The 16,200-nt window shown below is 44.8% G+C and overlaps 1 protein-coding gene across 5 annotated transcripts in view; it reads left to right on the top strand.

The window, feature by feature from the left end:
* Nucleotides 1–4,070: 4,070 nt before the first annotated feature.
* plekha4.S (pleckstrin homology domain containing, family A (phosphoinositide binding specific) member 4 S homeolog) overlaps nt 4,071–16,200 on the top strand; it is a 64,366-nt gene continuing 52,236 nt past the window's right edge. For 2 of the 5 annotated variants that reach the window (XM_041571626.1, XM_041571628.1), the window contains exon 1: nt 4,071–4,413. The gene's annotated coding sequence lies outside the window, so the exon portion shown is untranslated. Of the gene's footprint in view, nt 4,547–6,349; nt 6,611–16,200 lie in introns of all 5 variants that reach the window. The other 3 variants (XM_041571629.1, XM_041571627.1, XM_041571630.1) reach the window with 3 other exon arrangements.

Below are 16,200 nucleotides of genomic sequence, written 5' to 3'. Positions count from 1 at the left end.
AGCTGAACTACAGCACTATGAACCTTCGCTATTGTTACGCTATTATCTGCGCACTGTTTGCATAATATTCATAGTCGTGAATTTACTTTATTGGCTTTAATCTTGAATGGAAAGAACAAAAATAAACCCTTGCACTAAGCTAAAACAACAAATCAGCTAATTGATTTCATTAGTCGCACTGCACAAGATTGATGACTAAGTAATTAGTTATTGTTCCTGCGGGTCTCCAGACATGTGGGCTTCCTAAGGCCCCTCCAGACATCTAGGGCCCACAGGGCCCTTTAAAGGAGAAGGAAAGTCATCTTGCATTTGGGGGTGCCAAATAATAGGCACCCCCAAGCAGGCCTGGACTGGGAGTCAAAATAGGTCCTGCCATTCCAAGTACACAGAGGCCCAAACAGCCCCCTACCAGCCCACTATATGGTAACTTTCTAGGGAACCATACAGCAGCCCCTCTGGCATTTGCCAGAACCCACAGATTGCCAGTCCGGGCCTGCCCCCAAGTGATTGTATTTACTTACCTGAAACCCCAGGCCAGTGCTCCTATCAGCAAAAAACTGCACCAGGCCTGGGGTTATACCAGCGAGCACCACGGAGCTCTCCTCTTCCGTCTTCTTCTTTCTTCAAATTTCCCGAGGCAAACACATGCGCAGTAGAACGAAATAGCCGACTTTTTAGTTAAAGTTCGGCTTTTCACTCTAATGCAAATGCGCAGCCGCGAGAAGAGAGAGGAAGACGGACGAGGATCTCTCCATGGTGCTCACTGGAATAACCCTGGGCCGGTGAAATTTTCTGCTGATAGGAGCACCAGCCCGCGGTTTCAGGTAAGTAAATACAATCACTTAGGGGTGCCTAACATTTGGCACCCCCAAGTGCACGAAGCCTTTCCTTCTCCTTTAAGAATTTGAATTTGACTTAAACCTGTCAAATTGCTGTTTAAGTCAATGGGAGAGGTCCAGGGATCAATTTAGAGATATTTGCAGCCTTCCTGACATTCGAGTTTTTTTCGGAGAAAAAAATCGAATCGAGTGTGATTGAATTCTATTTGAATTTTCGGGTTGTTTCAATTCGTCCGAGTTTTAAAAATTCGATTTTAATAATACATTTCGATTGGTCAAATTTCGAATTAATAGGAGTATGGGGGGGGGGAGTTTTAAAAAACTCACATGAATTTGATAAATGTGCCTCCTAGTGTCGAATTTCCTGGGTTTAAACCCAGAAATGCAGCTCCGCTAGTGCAGAGAGCGCTATTGTGATGCTGTCTCTCTTTGACCCACTCCAACGTTGATTTTTAAGCATAGAGCGTGAGAGGGGGCGGTATTTGGGTCACTACACAACAATTAGGGGTATACCTATACATTATGCAGGTTTATAAGCAGCCAGGGCCCCAAGTGAATCAGACACACGTGCACTGCAACTTGTGCATAATGTGTCATAAGATGGCTGATTATTTGTGTCTATATTTGTGCTTTGTTGGATGCCGCTTAGCAGGTACCCAAATAATACTGTATACCAGGGACAAAAAGATTGCATTATGGGTACAAATCAAGGCAATTGGAATCCATATTTCACACACTGCACTGCTTTCAGAAACAAAAATTTGAAAAATGCGTCCGGGGGGGGGGAGGGGCCTGGCTGCATGGCCTGCACCCGGGCCCCAAGATGACTAGTTACATTACTGGGGAGCGCATAAAAACTCCAAGGGGTGTTGTATGTACCCTTTGATTGGAAATCTTCCATTGTAAGATTCAATGTTTTAAAGGGTTGATTGAATTAATTTTAAGTATGTTCTAAAATGGCTAATTCTAAACAATTTTTCTTGGTCATAGTTTTTTAAATATTTGCCTTCTTTTTCTGACCCTCCCCAGCTTTCAAATGGGTGTCACTAACCCCCATCTAAAAAACAAATGCTCTGTAAGGCTACAAATATATTGTTATTGCTACTTTTTATTACTCATCTTTCTATTCAGGCCTCTCCTGTCTCTCATTTAAATCAATGCATGGTTGCTAGGGTGATTTTGACCATAGAAACCAGACTGCTGAACTTGCAACCTGCTGAATGAAACACTAAATAAATCATTATCCACAAATAATTAAAAATGAAAGCCAACTGCAAATTGTCTCAGAATATCTCTTTAGGGCAGACACACGCAGTGACGAGTCGGCTGGGCGCCTAGGCAAGTATGTTGCCCCCCCTCCACATTGGTGCACACGATCGAGCGATTGTCCATGTGCGGATCAGTGTACGCCCTGGAGATGCGTGCCTGAGTGCGTGCACATGAATGGTGGAGCGATAGCTGCTGTAATTGCTGCCGCAGTTGGGGGCTCAAGGGTCTGATCTAGGGGGAATCTGGCAGAAGAGGTACCGTGCCTGGCGCCCCTCCAACTTTGCGCCCTAGTCATGTGCCTTTTCTGCCTACCCCTAGTTCTGGCCCTGGACACACGCTCAGATTTGGGGAGATTAGTCGCCCAGCAACAAATCTCCTCTTCTTCGGGGTGAGTAATCTCACCGGACTACATCCCGCCGGCTAGAATATAAATCGCAGGCGGGATGCCAATCGGTGTGCTTCGTTTTCCGAAATTGCCCAAAGTTGCCTCACGAGGCGATTTACAGTCTAGCCAGCGAGAAGGTTTTTCAGGCAGATTTAGTTGCCCGCCTCTTCTTCGGCCGACTAATCTGCCTGAAAAGCCTTCCCGCCGGCTAGAATCTAAATCGCTGGCGGGGTGGCACTTTTTAACCTTCAAATAAATTTGGGTGCATAATAAAGTAGTTGTTCACCTTTGAATTACCTTTTAGTATGATGTATAAGGGCAGAGACACACAGGAAGATTCGGGGGAGTTTTAGTCGCCCGGCGACTAATTGACTCTTCTTCGGGCGACTAATCTCCCCGAAAAACCTCCCCATCAGCTAGAATGTAAATTGCCAGTAGGATGCCAATTGGTGTGCTTTGTTTTCCGAAATCGCCCAAATTTGCCTCACAAGCGATTTACATTCTAGCCAGTGGGAAAGGTTTTCGGGGAGATTTAGTCGCCCAGCGACTAAACGCCTCTTCCTCGGCTGACTAATCTGCCCGAAGAGCCTTCCCGACGGCTAGAATCTAAATCGCCTGCGGGGTGGCACTCGGAGCGCAATTTAACCTTTAAATAAATTTGGGTGCATATTAAAGTAGTTGTTCACCTTTGAGTTACCTTTTAGTATGATGTATAAGGGCAGAGACACACAGGAAGATTCGGGGGAGATTTAGTCGCCTGACAACTAGGGAGATTTAGTCGCACGGACACTAATTGCCTCTTCTTCGGGCAACTCATCTCCCCGAAATACCTTACCGCCAGCTAGAATCTAAATCGCTGGTGGGGTGGCATTCGGAGAGCAATTTAACCTTCAAATAAATTTGGGTGCATAAAAAAGTAGTTGTTCACCTTTGAGTTACCTTTTAGTATGATGTATAAGGGCAGAGACACACAGGAAGATTCGGAGTGGGATTTAGTCGCATGGCAACTAATTGCCTGTTCTTCGGGCGACTGATCTCCCCGAAAAGTCATCCTACCTGCTAGAATGTAAATCGCCGGCAGGATGCCAATCAGTATGCTTCATTTTCTGAAATCGCCCTAAAGTTGCTTCACGAGGCAATTTACATTCTAGCCAGTGGGAAGGTTTTTCGGGGAGATTTAGTCGCCCAGCTACTAATTGCCCATCCTTCGAGCTACTAATCTCCCCGAAATGCCTTCCCGCCGGCTACAATGTAAATCACCTGCGGGGTGGCACTTGGATCGTTTCGTTTTCCGAAGTCGCCTGAAGTTTCATTCAACTGTGTGTCTCTGCCCTTATACATTATACTAAAAGGTCATTCAAAGGTGAACAACTCCTTTAATATGCACCAAAATTTATTTGAAGGTTAAGTTTGCCCTTTAATCCCTGGGAAATCTAATTAGAGGGGTTGAAGAGCTGCAGAACCCAAACTCTAGTGCGGTGCCCATGATGATTGGTTATGAGATTCAGGCAAATCCAATCCCACCCTTTCAGGATCAGGAGGAGGGGGGAGAGCAGTTTGGAATGTGGGCTGTTCCAGTGGGTGGGGAAAGTCATTGTTTAGCAGGAGAGCCCGCCCCTCGCACAGAGAGAAGGAGGGGCTGTAGGTAGAGCCTGAGAAGTTGGAGTGAATGAGAGGAGGAAGGCGATGATGATGATGATGAGGAGCAAAGGAAGCGCAAAGTGAGAGAAGCAGCGGCAGAAGTAGGAGCTGGGGCAGATCAAGAGGCAGAAACGTGAGCAGAGTAATGTGCGGGGGACAGGGGAGTGGCCTAACTAGAATATTATCGCACAGCCGTTTGGTGACAGCAGAGGGGTGGCCGCCGGTGCATGGGATCCCAATGGGAGCTCCTCAGCCAAAGTAGGAGACATCCCCAGACCGGTAAGTACTCGGCGCTAACTGAGCGCGTGTTTCTAAATTACTGTCTGTAGTGCGACTAGTTGCGCCAGAGTCGCAGGCTGAGGACTCCGTTTGCATCTCGTGTGCACATGGCTGTGTTAGCGCTTAGCGCCAGGTGAGGAGCTGCAGGAGCCACTTTTTTTATTTCGGGGATACCGCATATTTGAGGTTTTCCTGTTTATTACATTTGCCAAATTCTTTTGTTTTATTGTAATCCCTGGAGATTACTCGGGGCGTTAAAGATGACCAACTGCAATAATGTCTGTTTTATTTCTGGAATTTACCCTTGTGATGGGAAGGGAATCTCTGGGCCTGTGGTCAGTCTTTGCCCTTAACTCCTATACATGGAACCTAGGGGGTGTGGAAATCCTTAGGAACATTAGACAATGCTATATATATATATATATATATATATATATATATATATATATATATATATACACAAAAACCATGAATATCTTGTAAATTATATCCTTATAAACGGTGAGTTCTGATGTCATCACTTATAAACGGTGAGTTCTGATGTCATTTCTGTCACATGACTCACTAAAACTTGTGTATTATAATAAATAAAGTACCCCTTGTTGCAAAATATGAGGATATTTATTATAATACACCAGTTTTTGTGAGTCATGCAACAAAAGTGACATCACTACTCACCGTTTATAACTGATGACATCACTGTTTATAAGGATATAATTTACAAGATATTCATGGCTTTTGTGTATTATAGTGGTGTCTGTGTTGTACTCAGTCAGCAGTGAGAAGGAATCTATTGTGTGAATGTGGGGCAGGTTCCAGGTCATTGTTTCCCAGTTGTGTAGAACTTTATAAATCTGCACAGAGGAGGGAAGTGTAACACAATCACTTGCTGCTGCCTGTGACGCCAGTGAATTGCCAGACATGATGGTGTCGGTCTGGGGGTGCTCGGTTTCAGCTGCCAAGTGGGTGGGCACAGGTGGGTGCCTTCATGGCACTAGGAGGAAAATGTACAAGTGTTGCACAAAAACTATAGTGTTTTTAGGATTGTCTGGATCTTTGGTTTCAGTGGAGTTAAAACTGACCCCCTTACTGTCATGTGACTTTAGACCGCTTTTACACATATTGATCCTGTTTCGCCCTTATGCTGATCAGATGCACATTTGATATATCCTCTTAAATAAGGTGCAGCTGGGCATTTTAGGGTTAATCAGCTTGCATTATCCCTTGCATTATCTGATTAATGTTTAAAATGTAGGTTCAGTATGCATGCAATGAGCAGTGAGGCTCCTCTGTTATTATTATAATTGAATCAACAGATTTCAGCCAATTAGCAATTAGCAATTAGCATTTATCAGTCCAGAGCAGTTTGAAAATTAAAGGCAAGTACCTTATTGGCTGCTGCATTGATGCACATTTATCCCTGTGGTGGTAAATTTAATTCTACTGTGCCCAAGAGCTTCTGTAGAAGCTGCAACTTCTCTTGGGGTGTAAAGAGCAGACTGCTGGTCTGTCCCACTTCATTTATGGCATTATTGTAGGTGAAGCTTATGGGCAGGGTGTTGGGTATGTATGGGTATGGGCAGGGTGTTGGGTATGTATGGGTAGGGTGATGGGTATGTATGGGCAGGGTGTTGGGTATGTATGGGCAGGGTGTTGGGTATGTATGGGCAGGGTGATGGGCATGTATGGGCAGGGTGTTGGGCATGTATGGGCAGGGTGATGGGCAGGGTGTTGGGCATGTATCGGCAGGGTGTTGGGTATGTATGGGTAGGGTGATGGCTATGGGCAGGGTGTTGTGTATGGACAGTGTGTAGGTTTAGCTATCTGGGAGTCTGTACAATGCTGCCCGTGGGACATTCCTATTAACACATCTACCGTGCGCTCCTAAAGAAACATCCTGAATCATAAAACTCTCCCTGTTATTACGTATTTATAGCTGTAAAAGATCAAAAAGGATGTGAACTCATCTCCAGCTAATAATTAAAGGCATTAAGTGCTCAGGGAGACTGGATCTGTCCTACTGTGTAACCAGTCGCAACATGAAAGCAGCTGGAAACGGAGGAGCTGAATGAGTGACACATTAGCTACATCTCACCTGCACCGGTTCCACTAGGAGACATTGTAGCAATCGGGACTTTCACTACAACTTTGAGAGATGATTGACATCCCTGCCGGGTTGAGGGTCTTTTGTGCTGAGGTGAGGGAAGTTCTAGAAATGTTGCACATTATTCCTTATGGTGCAAGGCACACTAGCACATTTGGGGAATATAAAAGAATATGGGGTTTGGAACAGTTTTTGTGTAAAGTGAGCTGCGGAGAGACACTTTAAGGTGTTGCCTTGCCAGTCATGTGGCTCGCAGTAGTGGCAGCGTTTACAGGTCGCATGTTCAGCTGCTTGTTCTACATGTAGTTAATTGGACCTTCAAGGGCTGCTTCATTATGGGCATAACTACAGAGGAAGCAGACCCTGCGGGTGCAGGGGGCAGCCGCAGGGTCTGCTTCCTCTGTGCTCTAATCACTTTATTGCATTAAGCAATTAAACATTGGTAGTTTATTAAGTGCACAATATTGATTATAATAGAATCCACCGTTCCACTCTGTGCTGTTTTTAATTTTGTGTATTTTTAAGGAAACTGTCCTGCACTTTTCATTTATAAAGCAGCGTCTGTATGCGGATGGCAACATGTTTTAATGTAACACGGAGTAAAGGTTACGTTTTAGATGCATTGTTGCAATCACTATCTGGAAAGTTAGTAACACAACGAAGAAGTGTGTGTAGTGTACATGGTACTCTAGTTTGTTACAAGCTTGTAAATAATAGTTTGAATAGGTTTAACTGACCTGCGGATGGTTGATTGGCCTAGTAAATTGTTTGCTCTTTTTGTTTGTAATATATTATAGACTGGCCAGTTCTAAGCAACTTTTCAGTTTGTCTTCATTTTTAATGTTTTATGTTTATATTTTAATTATTTGCCTTTTTCTTCTGACTCTTTCCAGCTTTCAAACGAGGGTCACCGGCCCCATCAAAAAACAGATACTCTTTATTACTCATCTTTCTATTCAGGCCTCCCCTATTCATATTCCAGTCACTTATTCAAATCAATACATGGTTGCTTGGGTAATCTGGACCCTAGCAACCAGATGGCTGTAATTGCAAACTGGAGAGCTGCTAAATAACTCAAAACCACAAATAATAAAATCCACCATAAATTACAAATTAAAAATATCACTGTCTACATCATGCTAAAAGTTAACTCAAAGGTGAACAACCCCTTTAAAAGAGGTGTCTGTGTCCTAATAAAACCAATAGCAGTATTGTGGGGTGGATAATGCCGGTAAAGCCTCACTCTCAGATTTTTAATGAAGATGGTCAGATGCAGTGAGGTGAAGTTCAGGAATAGCTGGGGGTGCAGGGCAGGCATTCCTCTTCTAGTTAATAGGTGTTTCTAGGAATAACCCAGCTCAACTGTTGCCATTTGTGTCAGTGTGAATTGTGTGTGCCAGACAGGTGCTTCCCTGTTCCTTAGGGACATAGGGAATGTTCTTGAGTAAGAGAAGGATTTCATACCCGTGACCCCTCAGCTGTTTTTCAGTTACACATCCCATAATTAGTGTCTAAACCCTGCCTGAGGATCCTGGAGGATGTAGCTGAAACTTGGTGAACTGTACCAATGCCCTGTGCCAGGAGAAATCTTATTTCAATACAGGTATGGGATCCATTATCTGGAAAGCTCCAAATTACAGAAAGGCTGTCTCCTATAGACTCCATTTTATACAAATAATTCAAATTATTAAGATATAATTAATCCTTATTGGCAGCAAAACCAGCCTATTGAGTTAATTTCTTGCTTAGAAGATTTTCTAGTTGACATACACTATGAGATCTGCTCGTTTGGCAAGATCGCCAAATGAGAGGATCTTAACCCGATATGCCCACTACTGGGCTGGGCGTTATCGGATGAATCTGAACGTTCGGCCCTGGGGCCAAAAAATCCGATTACAATACTGTGAATGGGCTCAGACGGGTCGCAGGACTGCATCAACTTGCCGGTGCAGTCCTGGATCACTAACCCTAAGGTATGAAGATCTAAGTTACAGAAAGATCCATTACCAGGTCCCAAGCATTCTAGATAACAGGTCCCATACCTGTATTGGCCACCCCTGTGTCTTGGCCTCTTCCTCTTCTTTATTTATCAGTGATCAGTGGCAGGTTGAACTGTTGACTCCAGTTATCTGTGGCCTGTCTATCTGAACTAGCAGACACCCAATAAAGCCTGGGACAGACTTCGGACAGTATTACACACACACACACTGTGACTCATGATATTGTCAGCTTCCCTTATCTGCAGACTGCTTAGTCGGTGCATCAGGGGACAATGTCACCAATAGGCAGCTCCTTCCCTATCTTTCTGCTTCTGATGCAGCTGTACAGGCAGAGGGGTCAGTGGGAGTTGTAGTATGGCCACACGAGCAGATTCAGGGAGATTATTCGCCCCAGCGACAAATCTCCTCTTCTTCGGGGCAACAATCTCGCCGAACTGCCAACTCCGTCAGCTAAAATGAAAATCGCCTTCGGCAATGCACACGCGGCACTTCATTTTCCGAAGTAGCGTGAAGTCAGCTTTGGAAAATAATGCTTAAATGCCCCCTCCATTCCTTACTTAGGGTCAGGGCACACGCTCAGATTCGGGGAGATTAGTCGCCTCTTCTTCGGGGCGGCTAATCTCCCCAAACTGCCTTCCTGCCGGCTAGAATGTAAATCACCGGCGGGATGGCTTTGTTTTCCGAAGTCATCCGAAGTTTCCACGTGGGCAGGGTCGGACTGGGTTGTGAACCTCGGGGGCCCCGTGCGCATGCGCGAACGCCAGGCCCAACGCGCGGATGCGCGAACGTCAGGCCCAACGTGCACATGTGCAATCGTCAGGCCCAATGCGCGCATGCGCAACAGCGTCGATCAACTTTAATTGCTGTTCGGGGGCCAATCTAGGAGCGGGACTGGGCCGGCGGGGGCCCAAGAGGGCCGGGGCCCACCGGGTTTTTTCCCGGTTTCCCGCCGGCCCAGTCCGACACTGCTCGTGGGGGGTTGAGTTGTAGTGAAAAGGTAACTGGAGAGCAACAGGTTGTTCATCTCTATGCACCTGTGTTGCATTATAATGAATGGGAGCTGTCTGTACATTTACATCCCATGAGCCTGGTGCAGCTTTCAGCCTTAAGGGCCCATTCGGTTGATTTCTGATTTATGTGATTTATGTTTCTTTCCGGCCAATTGCTTTCCAGCATTCCCCCTCCCCTTGCATTCCAAGACTTGACTCCATTTCTTTCACTCTCTTCTTCTTCTCTTTCTTTCTTTTTAGAGTTTCTATCATTCCCTCCAGGGATCATATGAACTGGCTCTTGGCAAAAAGGAAAGTCCTATTCTATTTCTTGTTCCCTGTACAATAATGATTCCAGTGGCTGGTGATTAATAGTTCCAGCCTTAGAATGTGCTCACTCCCCTCTGCCTGTCTCCATACAACCGAATGCCTTAATTCTCTGGGTGCAGCTTGGTGCCCATTCCAGAGAGCCCGGCAGCCCAATCAGGAATGCTCTGGGTACATTATACAGGGTGTGGGTTCAGTTATTTGCTAGAATAGCATTGCTTTGGGGATGGTGCAGTCTTTGCAATGTGAGATACACAACAAAGGTTATGTGCAGAATGAATGCAATGTGGGGATTTTATTGCACTTCACTTTGGTATGTAGAGATCCTGTGCCATTAATGGGAAAATGTGGGGATTTTAGCGTCCTGAGCTTTTCACTGAGCTAAGACTAGCACACAAATTTGGGTGAAAAAGACTAATGAGCTTAAATGCCCCCTTACGAGGAAACTTTGGGCGACTTCAGAATACGAAGTGCTGCGTGTGCCATGCCGCAGGTGACTTTTCGTTATAGCCGGCGCAAGACAGAGGGAAGTCATTCTGGGTGATTGGTCACTGCAAAGACGAGGCGATTAGTCACCAGGCGACTAAATCTCCCTGAATCGCCCAGTGTCAGGGCACACGCTTAGATTCAGGGAGATTAGTCGCCCGCCGACAAATCTCCTCTTCTTCGGGGGCAAATAATCTCCCCGGACTGCCTCCCGCCGGCTAGAATGTAAATCGGCAGCAGGATTGCAATAGGTGCGCTACGTTTTCCGAAGTCGCCTGAAGTTTCCTCGTGAGGCATTTTGGGGAGATTAATCGCCCCGAAGAAGAGGAGATTTGTTGCCGGGCGACTAATCTCCCCGAATCTAAGCGTGTGCCCTGACCCTTACAGAATCACTTATTACTTTGCACATGCATTTGTCAACATGTTGAGCAATAATCGTTGGATTTGCAATTGCATCTGTGGGTGCAGGTGATAAAACAGGTGGAAAACTGACTATGTCTAGCCCCATGTCAGATTTTAAAATGACATAAAAAAAAAAAAGTTTTCTCTTTGAAAAACTGATTAAAGTGCTGGGTTTTCATTTGGAGGGGTTGAACTTGATGGACTTTGTCTTTTTTCAACCCAATTTAACTATGTAAGTCTGCTGGAAAGCACTGTTTTCCCATGACAGTATCCACACTATTAAACATTATACAGGTACGGGACCTGGTACCCAGAATGCTGAGTTTTTCCTGATAAGGGATCTTTACTAATTTGTATCATAATACAATGTCTGCTTAATATTAATTTAAACATGAAATAAATCCAATAGTATTGTTTTAGCACTAATAAGGATTAATTATATTTTAGTTTAGATCAGGTACAAGGTAATGTTTCCTTATTGCAGAGAGAAAGAACATCAATTTTTAAAAAAAATTATTTGATTAAAATGGAGTCTATGGCAGCTGGCCTTCCTGTTATATGGAGCTTTCTGGATAACAGCTCCCATACCTGTATGTTATTTTAAGAGCAAATTGAAACTTTATTTTTTTAGTGCCCCTATGGTATAAGGAATCGTTCAGGATCCAGCCCCAGAATACTGGGCTTCCCTAACCCATGGCCAAAACATTTGCTCACTTTGTTTATTAGGAAAGGTCAGAAATGATGAACTTCTCTGCCCGTCCATGTTCTTTCAAGCAATCCAAACATGTGCCTTAGACATTCCCCTTTTGAGGTTTGTTTTCTTTTACACCCTCTGGGGTCTTGTAAAAAAACATTATTATTGTCTTGGCTGTGATGTTTTGGAGAAGCTGAAGAAACACAGACGTGCACAAGCTTTGATGGGTCCTGGCAGCTGGGAATCTGACTGCTCGGGTACATGATGCAGAAAGACTTGGGCGTCCGTTTGGGGTGTTTTGTGGTCTGGAACTGAAATAATTTCATAGTTTGGGGATGACGTTTGAGCTGTAGGGCCCCTTCGCTGAGTATGGAGGACAGGGCCCTTGGCTGTGTGTGGAGGATGGGCCCTTGGCTGTGTATGGAGGATGGGCCCTTGGCTGTGTATGGAGGATGGGCCCTTGGCTGTGTATGGAGGATGGGCCCTTGGCTGTGTATGGAGGATGGGGCCTTTGACTGTGTAGGGAGGAGGGGGCCCTTGGCTGTGTAGGGAGGAGGGGGCCCTTGTCTATGTGTGGAGGAGGGGGCCCATGGCTATGTGTGGAGGAGGGGGCCCTTGGCTATGTGTGGAGGAGGGGGCCCTTGGCTATGTGTGGAGGAGGGGGCCCTTGGCTATGTGTGGAGGACGGGGCCCTTGGCTGTGTAGAGGGGATGGAGCCTTTGGCTGTGTATGGAGGATGGGGCCCTTGGCTGTGTAGGGAGGACGGGGCCCTATCTAGGTAATTTCCTCTTACACCTGTTGTTGAATTAGCACTCCCAGCATCCCTCCCTAACAGCCCATGGCTAGGAGTTGCACTTAACTATGCCATGGCAGTAGGCAGTAAATCCATGCTGAATATAGTGAAAAGGACTACACAGTATGTATTGTACAGGTATGGGATCCATTATCCGGAAACCCATTATCCAGGCCACTCCGAATTATGGAAAGGCTTTCTCCCATAGACTCCATTTTATCCAAATTAATACAAATTTTTAAAAATGATTTCCTTTTTCTCTGTAATAATAAAACAGTAGCTTGTACTTGATCCAAACTAAGATATAATTAATCCTTATTGGAAGCAGAACCAGCCTATTGTGTTAATTTAATGTTTACACGAAATGTCCATTATGCGGAAAAGCCCAGGTCCCGAGTATTCTGGATAACAGGACAAAGTAACAGGGAAAACATATAAAGCAGAGCTCACCTTTCCCGTCTAACCGAAGATATTCTCCCCTCCAGCGGCATCCCGCAAGAACTCTACATGTTTGCAGTTCCCATGTCCGTACAGCACAACTTCAGTTCAGCCCATGGGCGATCTTCCCGAGTAACTTCAGAGAGGCTTCACTCTTCATTAATTATTTGGCTTTATTGTGGCAAACAATTCGAAATGGTGGCAATGACAGTGCAACACAGCCTGTTGTCATTGCCACCATTTCGCATTGTTTGCCACAATAAAGGCAAATAATTGATGAAGAGTTAAGTGTCTCTGAAGTTACTCCGGCAGAGCGCCCATGCGCTGAACTCTAGTAGTGCTATTCTGGATAACAGGTCCCATACCTGTACTTCTATCTGTGTTTCTCCCCCATGTGCCAATGGCGATTCTGGGGGCCCAGGGAAATGCCCTCTGTGCCCTGCCTGAAGCTGTCCCTGGGCACAGTGAATAAACACAATTTATCTCACCATAAATACACTTTTATTTGAATTATTGCCATGGCAGAAGTAAGTGGTGTATCCGCACCCTGATTAAAAGGGTGATTAGGCTTCCATATCTCGCCTTCTAACAATGCAGTGAAAACAAAACTTTATATTCGGCTGCCAAATATCATGTTCCTTGTGCTGCAACCTTAAACTGTGGCTTAAGGCCAAAGTCCCTTTTGCTGGATTTTCTCTGCAAACACCAACCACTGTGCATCACAGGCTTTCTTTTTCGGGTTATAAAACGTCTCGTTAGTTCCCTGTAATTTTGGTTCCCCCAACTAATGGTCACTTTCCTTTGTTAGACTAAAGAAATAATACAATTCTGCAAGTACTGATACTAAACATTTAGGGTTGAATGCTGTACACGTTCGGCCACAACCTTCTTCCATCCTGACGTGCAGATCAGTCACTTGACCTGTGAGCTGACAATCAGATCAGTTCATCCATATATGTGACCACTGGCTTTTTGGGGGGTCGCATATCGCGAGTAATTTAAACATCCAGATTCCTCAATGTGCAGTTGCTCGGGGCAGGAGATATGTAAGGTATGTGGTCAGATCAGTAATACTGTTTGGTTGGCCCCTCCCGGTGGGGCACCTGTTCAGTGAATGACTTCACTGAAAATGAAGGGTTTATTTATTAAGTCCCTTATTTTGGTCGGGTTCTGGCATATGAAAAACCCATTCAAGCGTCCGAGCAGACAAAGGGCACATTCAAAGCTGCGGTTTTTCCTTTGTGTGATTCTTAAAGTTTGCTCCGCCGTGCTCAACGGATCAGATCTTCCTGCACTCCGTCTGCATCATAGCTCTCTCCTTAATATGCCTTTGTCTTCTGAATGCATTGCCTTAAAGCGATACCGACACGTTATAAAAATCATAGGAATGTGTACGTATCAAGGAGGTGCTGCACACCGGATAGTTTCCTAATGCAAGGAAAGTTAAACTAAAGAAGTAGCTAGAAATGTTGTACATTATGTTTTGTGCTTCTGTACCAGCCCAAGGCAACATTTAGCAGTAAAGATCTGTGTCTCCAAAGATGCCCCAGTAGCTCCCCATCTTCTTTTCTGCTGATTCACTGCACATGCTCTGTGCTGCTGTCACTTACTGAGCTTAGGGAGCCACTCACAATATACAGTACACATAGAATAGAAATGTCACAATATAAGGCTGATTAGTAATTAATACAGATAATTACTACATGGCAGCACAGAAACCAGTGCAATTAGCATCAGAATTTAATAATCAGCAAACCTGTAGCATCAGCTTATATTACAGGGGAAGCTCATTTTCTGCTGGATAATTAGTGACGAGCCCTAAGCTTAGCTTCTCAACAGCCAATCAGAGCCCACTGAGCATGTGAGTGTCACAGACACTTTCCAAGATGGTGACCCCCTGTGACAAGTTTGAAGTCCTGGATGATTGCTGCTATTGACAAGCTGAAACTTTAGCCTTGTGCAATAAGGTCACTATATAAAACGTGGCATTTTTAGTCCTATTCATTTTTAGGGTTTCCTTCTCCTTTAAGCTGACCGTCTGACACTGCTAATGGATATTCAGTGTTGTTTCAGTGACGCTGGGCTGGGGGTGGAGCGATCCTTCCATAGGCTAATTACAAATGAAAACAGCCTATGGACTTAAGCCCCCCCCCAGCATCACTGAAACAACCACAGAAGATCAGTGTCAGAGAGTTGGCTTCACAAAAGTTCGTAGGCTGCGGGCGGCTTCAAGGGGGGCTTTTCGTGAAAAATATTCGGCATGCAGCATCTCCTTGATATGGACACGTTTCTATGATTTTTATAGGAATGTGTCAGTATCGCTTTAAGGTGGCCATACATGGGCAGATTAAAGCTGCTAATTAGTGATGGTCGAATAAATTCATCAGGCGCAAAATTTGCGGCAAATTTCTACGTTTCACCGTTTGCAAATAAATCTGTGAAACTGCGTCAAAAAATTTGGATGCGCGTTGGAAAAGCTGCTCGTGTCCAAGCCGTTGAGTGTCAACATTATTCGAACGCCCATTGACTTTAACGCTGGCGTCAAAATTGGTGTTAAGCTAATTTTTCTGCTGTTTTCGCTGGAAATTTTCCGGTGAAGCGAAACGGGACAAATTCGCTTATCACTACTGCTGATATCAGTCCTTTAGACGATTATCTGCCCATGTGTGGAGGCTTCCGACAGGTCCCCCCCCCCCAATCAATATCGGTGCAAAAATCAGCCTGATATCGATTGGGGCAGGTTTGATTTTTCCTGCAATCGAAGACCACATTGGCTAGTTGATACGGTCCTGTGACCCGTCGGCGCCCATTCCCTTTGTGGTAATCTGATTGTTCGTATTAACCTGATATCCCCCTGCCATTAGTGGGCATATCAGGTTAATATCCTCTCATTTGGCAAACGAGCGGATGTTATTGTGTATGGCCACCTTTACTCTGGACACTTTCCCTCCCTGCACAGACTTAAAGGGATACTGTCATGGGAAAAAAAAATTTTTTCAAAATGAATCATTAAATAGTGCTGCCCCAGCAGAATTCTGCACTGAAATCCATTTCTCAAAAGAGCAAACAGATTTTTTTATATTCAATTTTGAAATCTGACATGGGGCTAGACATTTTGTCAATTTCCCAGCTGCCCCAAGTCATGTGACTTGTTCTCTGATAAACTTCAATCACTCTTTACTGCTATACTGCAAGTTGGAGTGATATCACCCTCCTCCCTTTTTCCCCCCAGCAGCCAAACAAAAGAACAATGGGAAGGTAACCAGATAGCAGCTCCCTAACACAAGATAACAGCTGCCTGGTAGATCTAAGAACAACGCTCAATAGTAAAAACCCATGTCTCACTGAGACACATTCAGTTACATTGAGAAGGAAAAACAGCAGCCTGCCAGAAAGCATTTCTCTCCTAAAGTGAAGGCACAAGTCACATGACCTGACAAAATGTCTAGCCCCATGTCAGATTTCAAAATTGAATATAAAAAAATCTGTTTGCTCTTTTGAGAAATGGATTTCAGTGCAGAATTCTGCTGGAGCAGCACTATTAACGGATTCAT

Source organism: Xenopus laevis, chromosome 7S (assembly GCF_017654675.1).
Source record: "Xenopus laevis strain J_2021 chromosome 7S, Xenopus_laevis_v10.1, whole genome shotgun sequence".
Taxonomy (NCBI): domain Eukaryota; kingdom Metazoa; phylum Chordata; class Amphibia; order Anura; family Pipidae; genus Xenopus; species Xenopus laevis.
Note: the sequence above shows the minus strand (reverse complement) of the source record. Positions and strands in the feature narration are given on the sequence as shown.